General features: G+C 44.0%; 1 long non-coding RNA gene across 1 annotated transcript; it reads left to right on the forward strand.

Annotated features, from left to right (window-relative positions):
• Window positions 1-415: 415 nt before the first annotated feature.
• LOC143984463 (uncharacterized) lies at window positions 416-19231 on the forward strand. The gene is made up of 3 exons (XR_013274873.1): window positions 416-470; window positions 5199-5315; window positions 18837-19231. It is a non-coding gene; the product is annotated as an uncharacterized LOC143984463 (long non-coding RNA).
• The last annotated feature ends 277 nt before the right edge of the window (window positions 19232-19508 follow it).

Consider the following 19508-nt stretch of genomic DNA (forward strand, 5'->3'; position numbering starts at 1 on the left):
TTTTGGAACGCTAAGGTTTTCCAACAAAAATTTTCAGTGATCCCAGTTATGCTGTATATACTAATATACTTGGCTGAATAGTATTCTTGTGCAAAAGAAGCAACATTATAGCCCTAAATTGCGACAAGTGAAGCCATATTCATATTTGATATCTCATGGTTATACAGTTTGTGAATGCTTGCTAGTTTTTGCATTTTTGCAAGTGGGAGATCACCATGGCAGTGGGGGCAGACCTGACTCATAAGATTCCTGCAGAGTATTATAGGTGTGGACTCTGGCACTGAGCTAAAAGACAGCAAAACTCCGTCCAGAATTCCAGGTGCTCAGATGTCTGAGTCATACACTGGAGGGGAGGGAGGGGTTCTTCAGTGAAAGGCTTTAAAAGCTCAACAATTCAAGGACAGCCTGCAGGCAAGTCATAATAACTAGTGCTGACTTGTAGAGATTCAGGCATGCAGAGATGTGTGCAGGTATGTCAGTCCTGAGCACGAACCAAAAGCCTGGGACCACCTAAATCTCTGCTATCTATAGAAATATATATGATATATTCAATAATGCAATGCAAAGAGCAATGAAGTAGTGCAAACTGCAATAACTAGCGATGAGTGAACCAGCAAATTGCAAACATTTTGATTATATATATCGGTATATACATGTAGATTTGTCTGCAGAGATGCTTAGAATTTATAAATCAAGATTGCACAGTTCTCCACAAAGTGCACAGTAAATATTTATTGATCAGCAATGCGATTCTGATTCTCTCGATTTGATTGTTGTGTGCAATAACCTATAATACACAATCCGAAAACATATCTTGCGCACTTCAGTATTCATAAGTGCTCCTACTACTAATTTGTAGAAAGCCTCATAGTACTCACCGCTGACATCCAACACTTCATAAAGATCTATGGAGCATCCGTTCAGGTCCGCCGAAAAAACTGACAGGCAGACCTGAACGGATCGTTTGTGTGAAAGAGGACCTACACAGGTTCTGTGGCTGATTAAGGTGGTAATTAAACTCACTTGGTGCCTTATCAACGTTAAATTGGCCTCAGAACCTGTGCAATCAATATGTGTTTGGGTTTAAAGGGATGAGGTGGCAACCCTAGTCACCAGAGATGAGCTTGGGTGTGCAGCTCTTAGGCCAAACTCATCTGAGCAGCGGGCATGCGCCCATTGTACACATGGGTCTGCAGGGCTGGGTCACTCAGGTGGGTTTGGACTAGGATCCGAGCTCAGCACTGGTGGCCACTTCAGCTGCACTAAACTGCAGAGGGGATATCTTACCTTCTCTGCTTACATTCCTACGTTTCAACTGTAAACAAAGCTCTTTAGATAAAGGAAGAAGCACATAGGAGCTGATAGAAGCATGCCAAAAAACATGTTTTCTATAGCTGGGTAGGATGCTTTTTAATAAGTACAGTAAAAAAAAGAAATTTGGAGGCTATTTGGTTTATATGAGTAAAAGCAAATGTTTTGCATACCACATTTTTATATAAAAGCCACAAAGTCATTATTTAAGGCTGGGTTCACACCTGTGCAAATTGGATGCAGGTTTCCACGCATCCAATTCGCATAGCAGGAGATTGTGACGGCTCTCTATGGAACTGGTTCACACATCTCCGCAGCAGCTCCGGTGATAATTGCACAGGAATCCTGTGCTTCTTTTGGTCCATTTCAGATCCGAGTTCAGCCAAAAATGGGCTGAAATAGAACCTGAAACTGTGAATGGAGACACACCAGGGGTGGGCTGCGGTGTAAACCCAGCCTAAAGGACAAATTCACTAAATACAATTAAAGCAATAGCGAAAAGCTAATGTAACATGTAAAGAATACCCACCTATGCCCCCGTTCTGCTGATCAGCTGGGCATAGAAGGCTTATGCTGGCCATACATTATACAATTTTCTTGTACAGTTTTCCTTTAGAGAAGCACTTTTCATTTGTATGCAATCAGGCAGGCCCTTAGGCCGCGTACACACGCGCGGACTGTTCGCCCAACTTTGTCCGTCCAACAGTTTCGGCAAACAGTCCGCTCAAACTTAGCATGGACGGACATGGCCACACACGACGGACGAACAGTTTGCTGAAACCGTGCGCGATGACGGCACGTACGACGGGACGAAAAATACGACGTCCTATACACTGCATTATAGCTTTCGGCGTGAAAATCCTTTCTGAGCATGCGCGCAACTTTGTTTGACGAACAAGCCTACACACGAGCGGACTGTTCGCTGAAACAAGGTTTCAGCGGACAGTTTTACGGAATTTCCGAAAAACCTTGTCCGTCAAACTGTCCGCTGAAACTGTCCGCTGAAAGCTCACACACGAGCGGACTGTCCGCCCAAACACTGTTCAGCGGACAAAGTTGGGCGAACAGTCCGCCCGTGTGTACGCGGCCTTACACTACATAGTTGAAGGTAAATCTAAAAGAAAATTGAATAAGAACATGGAAAATCCACTTTGCACTTGAAGTGCAGTTGCTGTAGATCTGAGGGGGACATACAAGGAAAATAAAAAACAGCATTATAGCTTGCACATGATTGGATTATAAAATCAGCAGAGCTTCCCCTCAGATCTACAGTGACTGCAATTACAAGTTGTAGTGTTGAGTGGATTTGCCCTTAGTAAATCAACCCCATTGTATAATGTATGGCCAGCTTGAGGGTGGCCATACACACATAGAGGTTGATTTGCAGTTGCACTCTGCAAGTGCAATTGCTCCAGAGCTTAGAGTAAATGAGGGAGAGCTGTGCTGAAGTCCACCATCATCCAATCATGTGCAAGCAAACATGCTGTTTTTTTTACCTTGCACGTGATTGGCTATTCTTTGAGAAGTGAAGCTTTACCTCATTTGCTACAATCTGGAGCAACTGCACTTTGTAAAGTGCACGATGTATTTTTGCCTTTAGTAAATCAAGCTCATAGATTCAGTCGTCCATGCGAAGCACCATGGATAGACAAATCTCCCTTGGAAGCTGTCAGGAATACTGGAACAGTGGCCGCATCTTTGAGGATGCAGTCGATGTTTGTTCAGCAATCTTCCACCTGGCCCCTTCCAAATAAAGTCAATTTAACTTTTGAATTTTGTCAAGCTGGTTGGTGCTGATGGGGAATGAATATGGGCATTTACTAAAGGCAAATCCACTTTGCACTACAAGTGCAGTCGCTGTAGATCCGAGGGGGGAATGCAAGGAAAATAAAAAAACTGCATTTTAGCTTGCACATGATTGGATGATAAAATCAGTAGAGCTTCCCCTCATTTCAGATCTACCCCCCAGATTTACAGCGACTGCATTTGCATGTGCACTTCTAGTGCAAAGTGGATTTGCCTTTCGTAAATAACCCCCACAGTTTGCATAGAGGGACTTCCCAAGCTGAGATGTAAAGTTGATTATTTTAATGTATCACAGTTATTAATGTCTGTGAGAGCTAATACAATAAAATGTTTTAGCAGAACACCTATGTTATGTTTGGGATTTGCCCTGCTGTCGCGTAGACTGCAGAAAGTGTCGCGTCTGGGTGGGGTGAGAATGCTCTCCGCTCTCTGTGATGTGCAGGGAAGCCGCCCCACCCAAAGCTACAGAGAAACAACATTGACAGAATCAGAGCAGGGAGGAATCCCTACCACACCCAGACCAGACAACGCTCCTGTTTAATGTGCTCTCCCAGCTCAGGCCTCCTGAAAACTAACCTATGTATCTTCTATGTGAATATTACCACTTACCTCACTACCCCCATAATTTGGTAAGGAAAGCACATCCCTAAGTAAACAGACCAAGGTGATCTGTGAATGAATGCTAGGAGCATTATCATCAATAGGTCTCTGTAATATATATATTAATATCCTCATTTCTAAAACTTGGAATCTTTAGTTATTCTAGAATCTGGAGTAACATTGCTGACCAGCAGTAAATTGACCGTTTGTAAAAATCTGTTTTTTTTTTTTTTTTTTTAATTGCCAGTAAATATCTGAGGCTGATAATTTCATGCTGTGTTGGCTTTTTAAGTGTAAATAAAGTAAATGACTTTGTTATAGGCAGGGTTTTTTTCAGCTGGAACTTGGCGGAGCTCAGTTCCACCACCTCTGGCTCAGGCCCTCTGCTCCCTGCTCACCACTATTACTTGTAAACATTGAAGTCCGGCTTCTGTGTTTACAAGGGATAGCTTGTCTCTCAATGGTTCCCACAGATCTGATCTCCTGAATGGACAAGGAAGATGAAGGTGCAGAACAGATCTCAACTCCCCCACTGGATCATCTCCCTACAAATGAGAGAGGGGCCACCTATAGTGTGTGGGGAGGTTCTAGAGCAGGGATATGCAATTAGCGGACCTCCAGCTGTTGCAAAACTACAAGTCCCATCATGACTCTGCCTCTGGGTGTCATGCTTGTGGCTGTCACAGTCTTGCTATGCCTCATGGGATTTGTAGTTCTGCAACAGCTGGAGGTCCACTAATTGCATATCCCTGTTCTAGAGCCAATAGGTTGCTTCAGTTTAATACAGCAACACAAGTAAGACATGTGGGAAATGGTGGCGGGAGAAGATGAGGGTAGTGGAAGGGGTGTTGCATGCATAGAGTGGTTAGAGCCGCAGAGGGATGAAAGTGAGATGGGGGATGCAGAGGTAAGCAGCTGCGGAAGAAGGCTGAACTCTGCACTCTGAGTGTAGTACACCCCTGAACTCTGCACTCTGTGTGTAGTACACCCCTGGACTTTGCACTCTGAGTGTAGTACACCCCTGAACTCTGCACTCTGTGTGTAGTACACCCCTGAACTTTGCACTGTGTGTAGTACACCCTTGAACTCTGCACACTCCTGAACTATGCACTGTGTACATAGCACAACTGCAAACTCTGCACATAGCACACCCTGAAACTCTGCACTCTGTGTATAGTGCTCCCCTGGAACTCCGTACTCTGTGTGTAACATCCCCCTCCCCCCAAACTCTGCAATCTGTAATTTAATATTCTTCAAATGTACTTTAATACCCTTGCACTGTTAGTGAAATTTGACTACACCCACTATTTGATGGCGTTTGGAAGGTGTGTGTGTGTGTGGGGGGGGGCTTGGCTTTGGGGGGATCGTGGTTGAGTTCCTGCAACTATTTTCAGAGAAAAAAAGCCCTGGTTATAGATATTGTCAGTGTTTCCATATCATGTTTATACTGTTAAAATATTCACTGTGTTATTTTTCAACAGGAGTTCTGTAATTTCTCAAGTTGCCAGAAAAAAATGTGCTCCACCAGTAAAATGTCCATGTTTTGTCAGTAAAAAATGCTGCGGGAGGTTGGCAACCCTGGTAACATTTTAAACGACGTAAGTTATTATGTCCACTTGGCTACACATGCGATAATCCTTGGCCGCTGTATTAATCCTTAGGCAATTGTGGATGTGGTCTGCTGAGGATGTTTAACTGATGTATTCTTTGAAGATAACACTCATCATTGAATAAAACTGTCTTAATCATATTTTCAGTCAATAGTCCAGCATGATCAATCAGATAAAATTGTTTAGGGAATGGTAGATGAAAGATCATGTACATCAAAACGGATATGCCAGCATCATTCAACACTAGCTTTTCAAACAGTGGGGCTAAATTTAGTTGTGCAACACAGCAATTTGTACATGTAATAGATACAATTGTGCAAGAATTACTAGGTGGTGCAGATACACCCACTGCGAGTCTTGGTACTGGAACCGCATATATGTGTGAACAAGGGAGATACCGTATGTCAAGACCCGTGCGTCTCGCAAAAGCAGTGTGATTTGGCTGCAGGTGGTTATGACCAGAACACACAGTGTGAAAGGTTTCATGTACACTAGCATACAGTACATTTACCATGGCCGCAGAAAAACATGGCCAGATCGCACTGTGATTTTTTAATTTTACTGTATTTTGAATTTTCCCATGGGCAGCGTTTAAGCTGGGTTCACACCTATGCAAATTGAATGTGGGGGTTTCTCCACATCCAATTCGCATAGCAGGAGAATATGAGCGTCTCTCTTTGGAGCCGGTTCACATATCTCCAGGGCGGCTGTGGAGCGCACTGCACAGAAACGCTGTGCGTCTTTGGCTGCATTTCAGGGACAAATCTTTGCCTGAATTTGGCCCTGAAACGTTTCTGTGTGATTCGCAGCCTGTTTAGGTTTGAATCGAGCCTTAAACCATTCCTATCCTGAATAGGGATGCGCTCTGGCGTGTTCGCACACTCCATGTGCAGAGCCCGCCAGGAAGTCGGGATAAAAAGTGCATTTTATATACAACTATATGGATCAGACCAAAATGAGGGACAAATGAAGAGGAATGAAGGACAGAGGGACATTGCTCCAAATCGGGAACAGTCACACAAAATCAGGGACAGTTGGGAGCTAAACTCAAGTTTAGGGCCTGCCAGTGTAGGCAAGTGTACTTGAAGCCTTCGTCACACTCAGAAACCAGTATAGGGAAAAAATAATACAGAAACAAGTGGTACTATAAAACAACAACTCATAAAGATTGTTTTGCACCACAGACAAAAAATAAATAAATCACACAATGTTATTCATATGGGCATTTCTTTTACACTGAATAGAATCCACAATAATATCTGCAATAAACTGCACACAATGCACAAGTGTAACATGATCAGCAGAGGTGTAGCTTGAAGCTTGTGGGCCCTGATGCAAAAGTTGATATGGCCCCCTCCCCCCCACCCCCTACCACTTCATACGTGCGTGCAAATACATCCACCGCACGCCAAGATACTCAAAGTGGCTTAAGAGATTTAAATTCCTAGAGTTCCTCCTTACATTAGAGAATCAAAGAACAGGGATCACCACCGGAGAATCAGAGGACAGGGACGCCTGGCAGGTCACTTGGCAGATCTCCTTTCCCATCTCAGCACTTACTATATACAGCTCCCCCTACACTATACAGGGCGGAAATCACATTCCTTTACACACAGTCTGTCATCTTCACAGGGTGTATCTGGCTTTTTCCGTTGCCCTTCTGGCCTGTGAAATTCTCTGGTCCGAACGGCAGTGTAGTTACAGTAGGCAGATCCACTCTGTGTAGATCATGGCTGACTGGCTGTGTTGTAAAGGAATGTGATTATAGCCCTGCAGAGGAGCAACAGTATAGAGTGCTGTAATGGGAAAGGAGCTCAATAGCCGGGCATAGCATGCAGGGTGGAGGGGGTGGTCAGGGGGCTTTGGGGGGGGGGGCAACTTAGATTTGTGAGGGCAAAGCCCTGTGACACAACATCTGGAGCCTGCATACCTTCACCCCCCCCCCCAAAAAAAAACCTCCCCCCCCCCGGAGGAGGTGTTAAGGGATTTGTTTTAGCAATTTCTGAAGGTTTCTCTGTCAGTGTTGACAGGTGTTGGGAAAAGTCACCTCCTGGAGGTGTGTGTCTTTTCCCCAGTTCCCAGGGAAGTAGGGTAAGTAGACATCCCCAGGTGGGGGGTACAGAGAATCCCAGCTGGTGACTAGGAGACACTGAGCAGTGTCATACCTCACCAGTGACATCAGTCCCATCATGGCTACAGGACGGCACTCTCCTCCTCTGGCCTCGCTGAGCTCGGTTGCCAGCACAAAGCACAGACACTTCCCTATCCTATGCTGTTCTCACCTCATGCTCCTCTCCATTCAGGAAATGGCTCACAGCTTCTTCCCAGCCAATGGGAACAGAGGGGTTGTGGACTGTGGAAGGCAAAGTAGAGCCCTAGGGCCACTGGAGCATGGCTGTGGGCCCCTAGGGCAGACCAGAGCTGGATTTTATGGAGGATATTATAATATGACAGGGAGGCTGCAGTGCCCCCCTGGAGCTAGGGACAGGGTTACGATTGTGACCCCTGCAACCCCTTATGTTACGCCCATGAGTATCAGTCTGTGTTCTGTACAGAATTGTAGTGGTACCCATCAAAAAAAAAGTAACCTTGTTCTCTCTTTCAGGCTTATCAATAAAACAGATCTAATCCTAAGTACAAAAATATAATATATTGCAGTTTACCAGTCCTTAGATGTGGTGAGGTGTCATTGTACAACAGGAAACGTGTAAAGCTAGCCATGCCGTGCATTGAATTTTGGACAATTATTGGTGAATCAGCTGAAATTCATTCTATGGGTGGTCCCGTTGGCAACATCTGGCTTCACAAAAGTCAATTATTTCATTGATTTTAGTTGAAAGAGCTAGCTGGAAAATTGTCGGCCAGAGCCCGACAGTTGGAGGCTTTCGGTTTTATCTCATATTTTTCTTATTTTTAAATAAAAAACTTGTAATACTTGCCTGTTCTGTGTAATGGTTTTGCACAGAGCAGCCCCAATACTACCCTTCTAAGCTCCCCTACTGGGCTTCTCCTCTTCTCCATGTGCCACCATAGAAAGCAGCTTCCTATGGTGGCACATGTGCAGGCTCGATCCCGACATTGACACACACAGTACGGGCCGGCACCCCCCACCCCTCTCCCTCTTTATTGGATTTTATTGACAGCGTTGTCTCCCACTGCTCTCACTAAGTCCAGTGAGGCGGGAGAGCGAGCAGAGCCAAGCTGCTGCTCTCGGGCATGTCCATGGGCATCCTCCAAGAACTGAAGAGCTGCGCTGTAGCAGTTAATGTAAAGAATGCATTAAGGTAAAAAAAAAAAAAAAAAGCCTTCAGCCTTTACAACCTCTTTAAACATATAGTAACCATAGTGAGCCATTATAACCTATATTGTGCTAATGTGCCTTCACACCCTATGCTTGCTGTGAGTTGGTGATTCTCATAGTCATTCTTATCAACTGATGCTTCTTGGACATGGCGCTCTTCCCTGACATCCCTGTTACCACAACAATGCAATGTTTTCATAGTGATGCAATAGTCCTCTAGTCAATGTGTGTTGCAAGTTTAATGTTATTATTAAGGATGAACTGAGTTGCTAGAGTTAGGGATGTGTTTGTCCCTTGCCATCAATTTCTTTATTATTTGTTTTGTAAAAAGGTGGCTGATTAAGTAGCGAGTAAACAAGCAGAGGGCTGTATCCGACATACTCCCTTCCTGCAAGTTTAAAGTCAGAGTCCAGTTTTCCTTTCAGTTTAAAATAGTTGGTTTGGGCAAAGCTGGCCCACACCAACTATTTCCATAGCGAAGTTATTCTGGCACTGTGTGCTCTGTATCATACTGTAGTAGCATTAGTCAAGCATGACTTCTGCTGCTGGAACAATATCGAGTCAGACTGAGTGGTTCTAAGCCATTCATAGGAGGCTTTGTATTTTTATCCAATAATACAAGGCCTCCTCCTCTGATTGGATGATGTGCAGGAGCAGGCAAATTATGCCATGATTTCCACTTCAGCCAATCAGAGGAAGCCTTGTATTCACTGATAACAATACAAGGTTCCCCTGAGTGACTGAGACGCACTTGGCCTGACTCTGTTTTGCTCCAGTAATAGACGGGAAGTCACCTGAGATGCTGCCAGAACAAAACATTGCACACTGTGTGTAGCTGATGCTAAAACAGTATGATAAGGCACGGACAGCAGCAGAATACCTTAGTAGGCCCAAACTATTAATAGTAAAAGGAAACCTGCACTTGGGCTTTAAGGGAACTTCTGCTGGTAGAAATACGGGAGCTGCCATGTTGACTTCATTTTAGGAATACGGTTACCTGGTGGCTGTGGCTTTAGAACTTTCTGAGTCATATAAGTATGCTCTTTAAAAAATCAGAATGTAGTCAAATCTCAATTCTTTTAATGAATCAATCCAGGTCTTTATGATTTTCAGAAGCATGTCTGAGCGTTTTTAGAAGGAGAGGTTGGCAATGGTAGCCTTCATGTTCTGTCAGTACAGGTTAACTACTTGCCTTCTACCCACAGTACATTTACTGTGGGTGGGCGGCAGCCCCGGGCTAAGTGGAACATGGATACATTGCGGCTTACTTACTGGTTCTCTCGCATGCTGCGTGCGCCCCCTGCTGATTTGTGCTGTGATTGGCCACAGTATGAGTCTGTCAGCAGATTACAGCCAATTATTTTGGTTGTATACCTGCTGTAGCCACACAGGATTTGGCCAGTTTCTCCCTCCCTGAGCTCTTTTTGTTCAGGGAGAAGAGCCAGACAGATTCTGTGTAAATAAAATCAGATCATATACACTGGTTAGGCGCATTAAACCCCTTTATTGCCCTCCACAGTTAACCATGTGATTGCCTTGTTACCAGCCAATGCCATTTGTACAGTGACAGTGTACAGTATTATCACTGATTGCGGAATTAGTATCACTAGCAATGTCCGTGTCAGTTAGTGTTCCTCCCAGCCAGTGTCAGGTAGCCAGATTGGCCACCACAGTATCACAGTCACATTATAAGTCCCTGATTACCACCAGTATAGTGTCTGTACGGATCAGTGTCCCCATTATTGCAGTTTGGTTTTTACCAAACACATGTAGCAGAATACATTTTGGGCTGAATTCCTAAATTTATGAAGACATTTGATCTTTTTTGAATATGTTTTATAACAGAAAATTGTTATTTTTCACAATTTTAAGTCTTTTTTCATTTATATAATAAAAAAAAACTCAGTGGCGAACAAATACCACCAAAAGCAAACTATTTGTGTTTGCTGACTGAGCAATTGTCAGATAAAGTAGCACAGTGCTGAATAGCAAAAAATGCCCCAGACACAAAGATTCTGGTGGTCAAGTGGTTAAAGCACCCATCACACAACTTAAAGGCTCATTTATAAAAGAAAGGCAATATCGCTATTTGCTGGACACTGCAGTGTTTACTCCATACTTCACATACATAAAATGCAAGTTATGATGAAAGGTTGCGATGAATGAATGAATGAATGAAATACTTATATAGCGCACAACTGAACTTATTCTCTCTGGAGAAGAGACGTTTGAGAGGGGATATGATTTCAGTTTACAAATACCATACTGGTGACCCCACAATAGGGATAAAAAAAATTCGCGAAAGGGAGTTTAGCAAAAATTTTCGCGAAAGGGAGTTTAGAAGAAAAGAGGTTTAACCTTAAACTACGTAGAGTGTTCTTTACTGTAAGAGCAACTGTAACATACAGGGATATACAATGTAACACTGACATAATCACACACATAGGTTGGACTTGATGGACTTGTGTCTTTTTTCAACCTCACCTACTATGTAACTATGTTGTTTTCCAAGCATAACTCTACAGAGAGCATTCTGGCTCTATATAGGCTAGCTATTGAGAACTTATTACCAGCAGTAGAGGTTACAATAATATATCTTCAGATTGCTTTGGATCGATTGCAGCTCTTCCTTTTATTGCTATCCTCACTCTCATAGCAAGACATGAGGGGAATTCATCCTAACAAAGACATAAACAGTCATAAAAAGTTTGCAAAGTTTTTTTATCCTCACTTCATGAAAACTTTTGAGTTTAGGTCATGCACGCTAAGTTCAGATATGGAATAGCTGAGATTCTCATTTTGTTTAACCACTTGAGACCCGCGCTATAGCCGAATGATGGCTACAGCGCGGATCTCCTTTTCCGGGACTACGTCTATTGACGTAGTCCCGTGTACGAGCAGCCTGCGCGCCCCCTGTGATCGGCGAGTCTACGAGACTCGCCTGATCACCGATCCGTGCAAGGGGTCGATCCCGACCCCTTATCACGTGATCAGCTGTCAGCCAATGACAGCTGATCATGTGATATAACGGAGCCGGTAATCGGCTATTATTCCTCCTCGCGCTGACAGCGCGAGGAGAAAAAAAAAAGCCGATCACCGGCGGCCGTGATCGGGACATCAGTCCCGATCACGGCCAGCCCTGCCAGTGCCCACCTGCCCCCTGCTTTGCCTACCTAAATAAAAAATGTGTCCCCCCTGACAGTGCCACCCAGCAGTGCCCACAGTGCCACCCAGCAGTGCCACCCAGCAGTGCCCACAGTGCCACCCAGCAGTGCCCACAGTCTGCCTAAACAAAGGTGCTGCACCCCAGTGCCACATATCCGTGCCCAGCAGTGTCGCCCATCAGTGCCCATCAGTGCCCAGCAGTGCCACCTATCAGAGCCATCTATCAGTGCCCAGCAGTCCCATCTATCAGTGGTACCTATCAGTGCCCCTTAGTGCCACCCATCCGTGCCACCCATCCGTGCCATCTTATCTGTGCCCGTCTTTGCCCATCAGTGCCGCCTTATCTGTACCCATCGGTGCCGCCTTATCTGTGCCTATTAGTGCCGCCTTAACTATGCCTATCAGTGCCCACCAGTGCAGCCTATCAGTGCCCACCAATGCAGCCTATCAGTGCCCACCAGTGCAGCCTATCAGTGCCGCCTCATCAGCGCACTTCAATGAAGGAGAAAAATGACATGTTTGCAAAATTTTATAACAAACTATTAACCACTTCAGCCTCGGACCAATAAATACCTTAAGGACCAGAGGTCTTTTTGCAATTTCGCACTGCGCTGCTTTAACTGGTAATTGCGCGGTCATGCAATATTGCACCCAAACGAAATTTGCGTCCTTTTCTTCCCACAAATAGAGCTTTCTTTTGATGGTATTTGATTGCCTCTGCGATTTTTTTTTTTTTGCGATATAAATGGAAAAAGAGCGAAAATTTTGAAAAAAATAGATATTTTCTTCTTTTTGTTATAAGAAAAATCGAATAAACTAAATTTTAGTCATACATTGAGGGCAAAATTTATTCAGCCACATGTCTTTAGTAAAAAAAATGTCAATAAGCGAATATTTTTTGGTTTGCGCAAAAGTTATAGCGTCTACAAACTAGAGTACATTTTCTGGAATTTACACAGCTTTTAATTTATGACTGCCGATCTCATTTCTTGAGGTGCTAAAATGGCAGGGCAGTACAAATCCCCCCCAAATGACCCCATTTTGGAAAGTAGACACCCCAAGGAAATTGCTGATGGGTATGTTGAGCCCATTGAATATTTATTTTTTTTGTCCTAAGGGATTGAATAATGACAAAAAAAAAAAAAAAAAATTTTTTTTACAAAAAGTTGTCACTAAATGATATATTGCTCACACATGCCATGGTTATATGTGGAATTGCACCCCAAAATACATTCTGCTGCTTCTCCCGAGTACGGGGATACCACATGTGTGGGACTTTTTGGGAGTCTAGTCGCGCACGGCACCCCGAAAACCAATCACCACCTTCAGGATTTCTAAGGGTGCAAATTTTTGATTTAACTCCTCACTACCTATCACAGTTTCGAAGGCCATAAAATGCCAAAATAGCACAAAACCCCCCCAAATGACCCCATTTTGGAAAGTAGACACCCCAAGCTATTTACTGAGAGGCATGTTGAGTCCATGGAATATTTTATATTTTGCCAAAAGTTGCCGGAATATTACAAACTTTTTTTTTTTGCACAAAGTTGTCACTAAATGATATATTGCTCACACATGCTATGGGCAGAAGTCAAATTACACCCCAAAATAAATTCTGCTGCTTCTCCCGAGTACGGGGATACCACATGTGGGGGACTTTTTGGGAGCCTAGCCACGTACGGGACCCCGAAAACCAAGCACTGCCTTCCGGATTTGAATATAAAATGCTATAAAAAACAAACTAACCAGAGTCACCCGTAACACTTATACGGTGATCAGTGGTGAAAGGGTTAACTAGGGGCAATCAGGTGGTTCAAATTTTTATTAGGTAGTATATGGGGGTCCCTGGCGCTATATAAAAACCTGACGGGGAACCTAAATAACTAACTGGCTAACCAGCGTCACCAGTGACACTTATACTGTGATCGCTGGTGAAAGGGGGTGAAAGGGTTAACTAGCAGCAATCAGGGGGTTAAAACCATTATTGGGTAGTATATCGGGGTACCTAGCGCTATAAAAACCTGGCGGTGAACCTAAAAAAATAACTAGCTACCTAGCGACACTAGCGACACTGATGCAGCGTTCAGAAAAATGATCGCTTAGTGACACTGGCAAAAGGGGGTGAAAGGGTTAACTAGCGGAAATCAGGGGGTTAAAACCATTATTGGGTAGTATATCGGGGTACCTAGCGCTATAAAAACCTGGCGGTGAACCTAAAAAAATAACTAGCTACCTAGCGACTGTAGCGACACTAATGCAGCGATCAGAAAAACGATTGCTTAGTGACACTGGCAAAAGGGGGTGAAAGGGTTAACTAGCGGCAATCAGGGGGTTAAAAACATTATTGGGTAGTATATCGGGGTACCTAGCGATATAAAAACCTGGCGGTGAACCTAAAAAAATAACTAGCTACCTAGCGACACATGCAGCGATCAGAAAAATGATCGCTTAGTGACACTGGCAAAAGGGGGTGAAAGGGTTAACTAGCGGCAATCAGGGGGTTAAAAACATTATTGGGTAGTATATCGGGGTACCTAGCGCTATAAAAACCTGGCGGTGAACCTAAAAAAATAACTAGCTACCTAGCGACTGTAGCGACACTAATGCAGCGATCAGAAAAACGATCGCTTAGTGACACTGGCAAAAGGGGGTGAAAGGGTTAACTAGCGGCAATCAGGGGGTTAAAAACATTATTGGGTAGTATATCGGGGTACCTAGCGATATAAAAACCTGGCGGTGAACCTAAAAAAATAACTAGCTACCTAGCGACACTAGCGACACATGCAGCGATCAGAAAAATGATCGCTTAGTGACACTGGCAAAAGGGGGTGAAAGGGTTAACTCTAGGGGCAATCAGGGGGTTAAATCTTTATTGGGGGGTGATAGGGGGCTACCCTGGACCTAACACTAACTGTCCTGACAGTTTTTACTGTCACAACTGACACTGAATGCATTGATCAGTAAAGAAATGATCAATGCAATCAGTGACACTGTGACTGGGGGGGAAGGGGGGGCGGGGGGGGATCGGGGGGCGATCGGGGGGGGGATCGGGGGGGGTTTGTGTGCCTGTGTGTACCTACATGTCAGTGTAGTGTTGGTGCACACTTACTTTTACTGTTCTCCTCGTAGTCCGGTCAAAAAGACCGCCCCGAGGAGAATGACATCACTTCCTCCTTCCTGCGTAAACAATACACAGGGGAGGAAGCTTCTCATTGGCCAGGAGCAATCCAGAGGGGGTGGCCGAAAACCAACGGCCATCCCCTCATCACGGAGCGCTCCTGGACCGAATCGGACCGCCGTAACCAGCGGGAGGGGGTCCGATCGGACCCCCCACCCGCTGGAAGGCAATCACGTAGATGTACGTGATTATGCCTGCCTGTGCCATTGTGCTGACGTACAATGGCAATACGGCGGTCCTCAAGTGGTTAAACATGATTTTTTTTTTTTTTGCATCTTTTTTTGTTTGTTTAGCAAAAAATAAAACTCCCAGCTGTGATTAAATACCACCAAAAGAAAGCTCTATTTGTGGGAAAAAAATGATAAAAATTTCATTTGGGTACAGTGTTGTATGACCACGCAATTGTCATTCAAAGTGCATCAGCGCTGAAAGCTGAAAATTGGTCTGGGACTGAGGGGGGGGGTTTAAATGCCCAGTAAGCAAGTGGTTAATGTAGTTGTGCCACCGCTATCCAACAGTTTCTACTGTTTCTCAAAGGCAGGTTCACTTTAAAAGGATAGTTCACCTTTTCAAAAAGTGCCTATGCAGGTAAGGGAAGTTGGTGGACTAAAGATGAATAATACCCTTGCCATAGGTGTAGGCCATTTACATACCTTATGAAGCCTGACTGGAATACTCCCAGGACGTTGCTAAGTGAGGCCTAGTCATCACTGCTCATTGCCACAATCACAGGAGTGAACTCTTTCTCTGATTCTAACCCCCTCACATACTCTTTCTCTGATTCTAACCCCCTCACATACTCTTTCTCTGATTCTAACCCCTTCACATACTCTTTCTCTGATTCTAACCCCTTCACATACTCTTTCTCTGATTCTAACCCCCTCACATACTCTTTCTCTGATTCTAACCCCCTCACATACTCTTTCTCTCCCCTGATACAGTAGCTCTGAGCTCAGCATTTGAGCGCTCGCTCCTGTGATGGTGGAGGTTAGCAGTGATGACTAGGCCTCACTTAGCAATGTCCTGGGAGTATTTCAGTCAGGTTTCATAAGTTATGTAAATGTCCTACACCTATAGCAAGGGCTTTATTTAACTTTAGTCAGTGCTGCAGTTTGTTTTTATCTACAGATACCTCTTATCTGCATAGGAATTTTTGTGGTAAAGGTGAACTATCCCTTTAAGGAAACTACGATTAAAAACTTGACTTTTTAAAGCAAAAATCTGAATCCTATATTGCAAAAGATTGGATCTTGAGTTGACAGTTAGCAGGAGACGATCACTTCAGATATTCAAGTCTTTGCTCTAATGCATACATGAGTGATACCTGACCATTATGGTAATGGTATGTTACCCGCAGTTTATTGCTGCTGGCTGAAAAATGTAGTTCAGCATAGCACAGGTGGTAGAGACCATTCATTAGAAGGGAAGGTATACAACTTAATGCAATAAGGGTACCTGGTAGAAAAATGTTTTACACATTCTTTTAAGCATAGTGCAAAACAAATTATTCTATCTTTGCTGAAGTTATCTGTCTAGGACACCTGTAATAGCAGCAATCCTGTCATGTCTCTGCTAGGTGTGGAGCGGCTTGCTGGGCGGGGAGCAGTTTGCCGGGTGGGGCTGGTTAAAGCTCAGTGTGAAATGCTGGATTTTGCTTGCATGTCATTTTTTCTCTAGTAATTAAAGTTCATTCAATAGCATTCTGCATCCACCCAAAGCTTGGCTGCGATTTCACACAAGCACACACCTCATTCCTTGCTGGGCTCATGCCTAGGTTTGTTCATTAACCCTACAAACACATGTGTTCTCATTTTTAGATGGGTGATGTGTTAGGACCTAATATGGCCAGATTTTTACGTTAATACCCATGCATACATTTATTCTTCATCAGCAATGCAGTGCCAGCTATGGTGATATCTAAAGAAGTATAGCAACTACTCAAATTTTTGTTTATTGTAGATAGATCAATGAAAGGTGAAATGTTAGTGGTCGCTAAGAGTTTCAGCTAATAACTAATATAATCAGTGAATAAAAACTTTACTTGAGTCTCCCCCAGGACCCAGTTATTCCTTACTGGATGCCACCATATTGCTTCTTACATACAGCCCAGAGTTCAGGAAGCCATTACAGTCCAGATATCAAATTCTTGCCGTTCCTATGGCAATCCCATGTCACTAGTCTACACTACTCTACAAACATTAGCGGCCAGGGAGGTGATAATTGAGTGATTAGGGATGGAATTAATAAAGGAGGGTGGAATTATTATAGTGCACCCTTTTGAGGGATTGCAGAGGCCACTTTAGGCTCCATTCACATTTGTGTGACTTGTCATGCAACTTTTGGACATCAAAGTTGCATGAAAAGCCGTTCCCCATGATAACCACTTCATGCACTATTTTGTTCTGCAACTTGAGGGCCATAGACTTCAATGTTAACCCTCAAAAGTTGCATGAAAGTCTTACCTGAATATTATACAATGCAACAGTTGTCCATTATCACTGGTCAAAGCCAAAGTTGTATCCAAGTTGCACCCATCCAAAGTTGCACTCCAAAATCAGCACAATTTTCTTTTAGGGTACCCCAAGGCTTCGTCCTTGGGCCTCTCCTATTCTCACTCTATCCCTCTTCCCTGGGCCAGCTGATAACCTCCCATGGCTTCCAATACCACCTCTATCCCGACGACACCCAGATCTACCTCTCCACACCTCAACTCATCCCCTTGATCTCCTCACGGATCTCAAACTTACTGAATGACATATCGATATGGATGTCACACCACTTCCTCAAACTCAGTCTTTCTAAAACTGAGCTTGTTAAATTTCCTCCTTCGTGCCCCCCCCCGTGACTTCACCATTAATATCAACAACACAACCATTGGTCCCTCCACACATGCCAGGGTCCTTGGTGTAATCCTTGACTCTGACCTCTCCTTCAACCCCCATATCCATCTATCACTGGCTAAATCCTGCTGCCTTAACCTCCGCCACATCTCCAGAATTGGACCCTTCGTGACTAATGACACTACAAAGCAACTTATTCACTCCTTGATTATTTCCCGCCTTGATTACTGCAACTCTCTCCATAATGGCCTACCCTTAAGCAGGCTATCCCCCTGCAGTCTATTATGAATTCTGCTGCTAGACTAATACACCTCACTAACCGATCCGTGACTGCGGTTCCTCTCTGCCAATCCCTTCACTGGTTCCCCCTACTCCACCGTGTAAAATTCAAAATGCTAACCATAACATACAAAGCCATTCACAACATCACCCCCATCTAGATCACCAACCTCATCTGCAGATATTGCCCAAACCGTCCCCTCCGCTCCTCCCAGGACCGCCTGCTCTCTTGTTACCTCCCTTGTTACCTCCTCCCATGCTTGCCTTCAAGACTTCTCCAGAGCCTCTCCCATCCTCTGGAACTCCCTGCCCCAGTAGATCCAATCAGCCCCTACCCTGTCCACCTTTAGAAGATCCCTGAAAACTCATTTGTTCAGGGAAGCCTATCCCACACACAACAAACTGTCCCAGAGCCACCCCCATCAAATCATTCTCTGCAGCTATTACCTTATTTACCACCACCCCCTGCCTTTAGAATGTAAGCTCTACGACCAGGGCCCTCCTGTACCTTTTGTATTGAACTGTACTGTAATTGTGTCGTCCCCCCATACATTCTAAAGTGCTGCGTAAACTGTTGGCACTATATAAATTGTGTATAATAATAATAATAATCACCATCATAATAATAATGTCCTGGCTGCTGTTTTGCGCCTTTTGCTCCGTTTATTTTGCAAAGTCACTTGAGGAAGGAGTCTTGTGTTGTTATACTCATGTCTGCAATGGTTTCTTCATTTTCATATCTGCAGGGTAAATAAATAAATGAACTGGCGCAAGAGCTTCTTCTTTTGGGACCGAATGCAATCAGCAAGCTACCAAGCCTCCCTCCCTATCTGTTTATGCTACAGCATTTCTGTGCTTTTGTCACTTATTCCAAATTGGAGACTTTTCATTTATGTTTAAGGCTGGGTTCACACTTGAGAATGCAGCAGCTCACAGCAGGAGTCCGGTGCGTCTCCATTCACCGTCTCAGGCATAGGATGCATTAAGGTGAAAAAACACAAACCTTTACAACCCCTTTAAGGTGATGTTTGTTTGAGTTGTATGGCTGAGCAATATATCTTATTGTTTTTTATCTTGGTTGGTTAATAATTTATTCCTTATGCTTATCCAATAAAGGGCTGTGCCATTATTATCCACATAATTTGATGTGCTTGCTTATTTATTGTTTTATTCTATTTATGGTTCTGGATGGTGCCATTTGCAATCCCATGTGGGTGTAGCTGTGCATAGGCCTCCATGTCACCGAGCACACCTCCCAACTTTTTGAGATGGGAACAAGGGACATCTAGCAAAAGTATGTAGGCATAGGACTCACCCACTGTCACGCCCCATAAAGGTGAATTATACAAAAAATATTAGTTAAACCCACAAGTGTTTTTTTTCTTGAAATTTACATATGTAGACATTTAGAATTTGGA

This window comes from Lithobates pipiens, unplaced genomic scaffold (genome assembly GCF_037356315.1).
Source record: "Lithobates pipiens isolate NorthernLeopardFrog02 unplaced genomic scaffold, aLitPip1_a1.2 Scaffold_16, whole genome shotgun sequence".
NCBI lineage: Eukaryota > Metazoa > Chordata > Amphibia > Anura > Ranidae > Lithobates > Lithobates pipiens.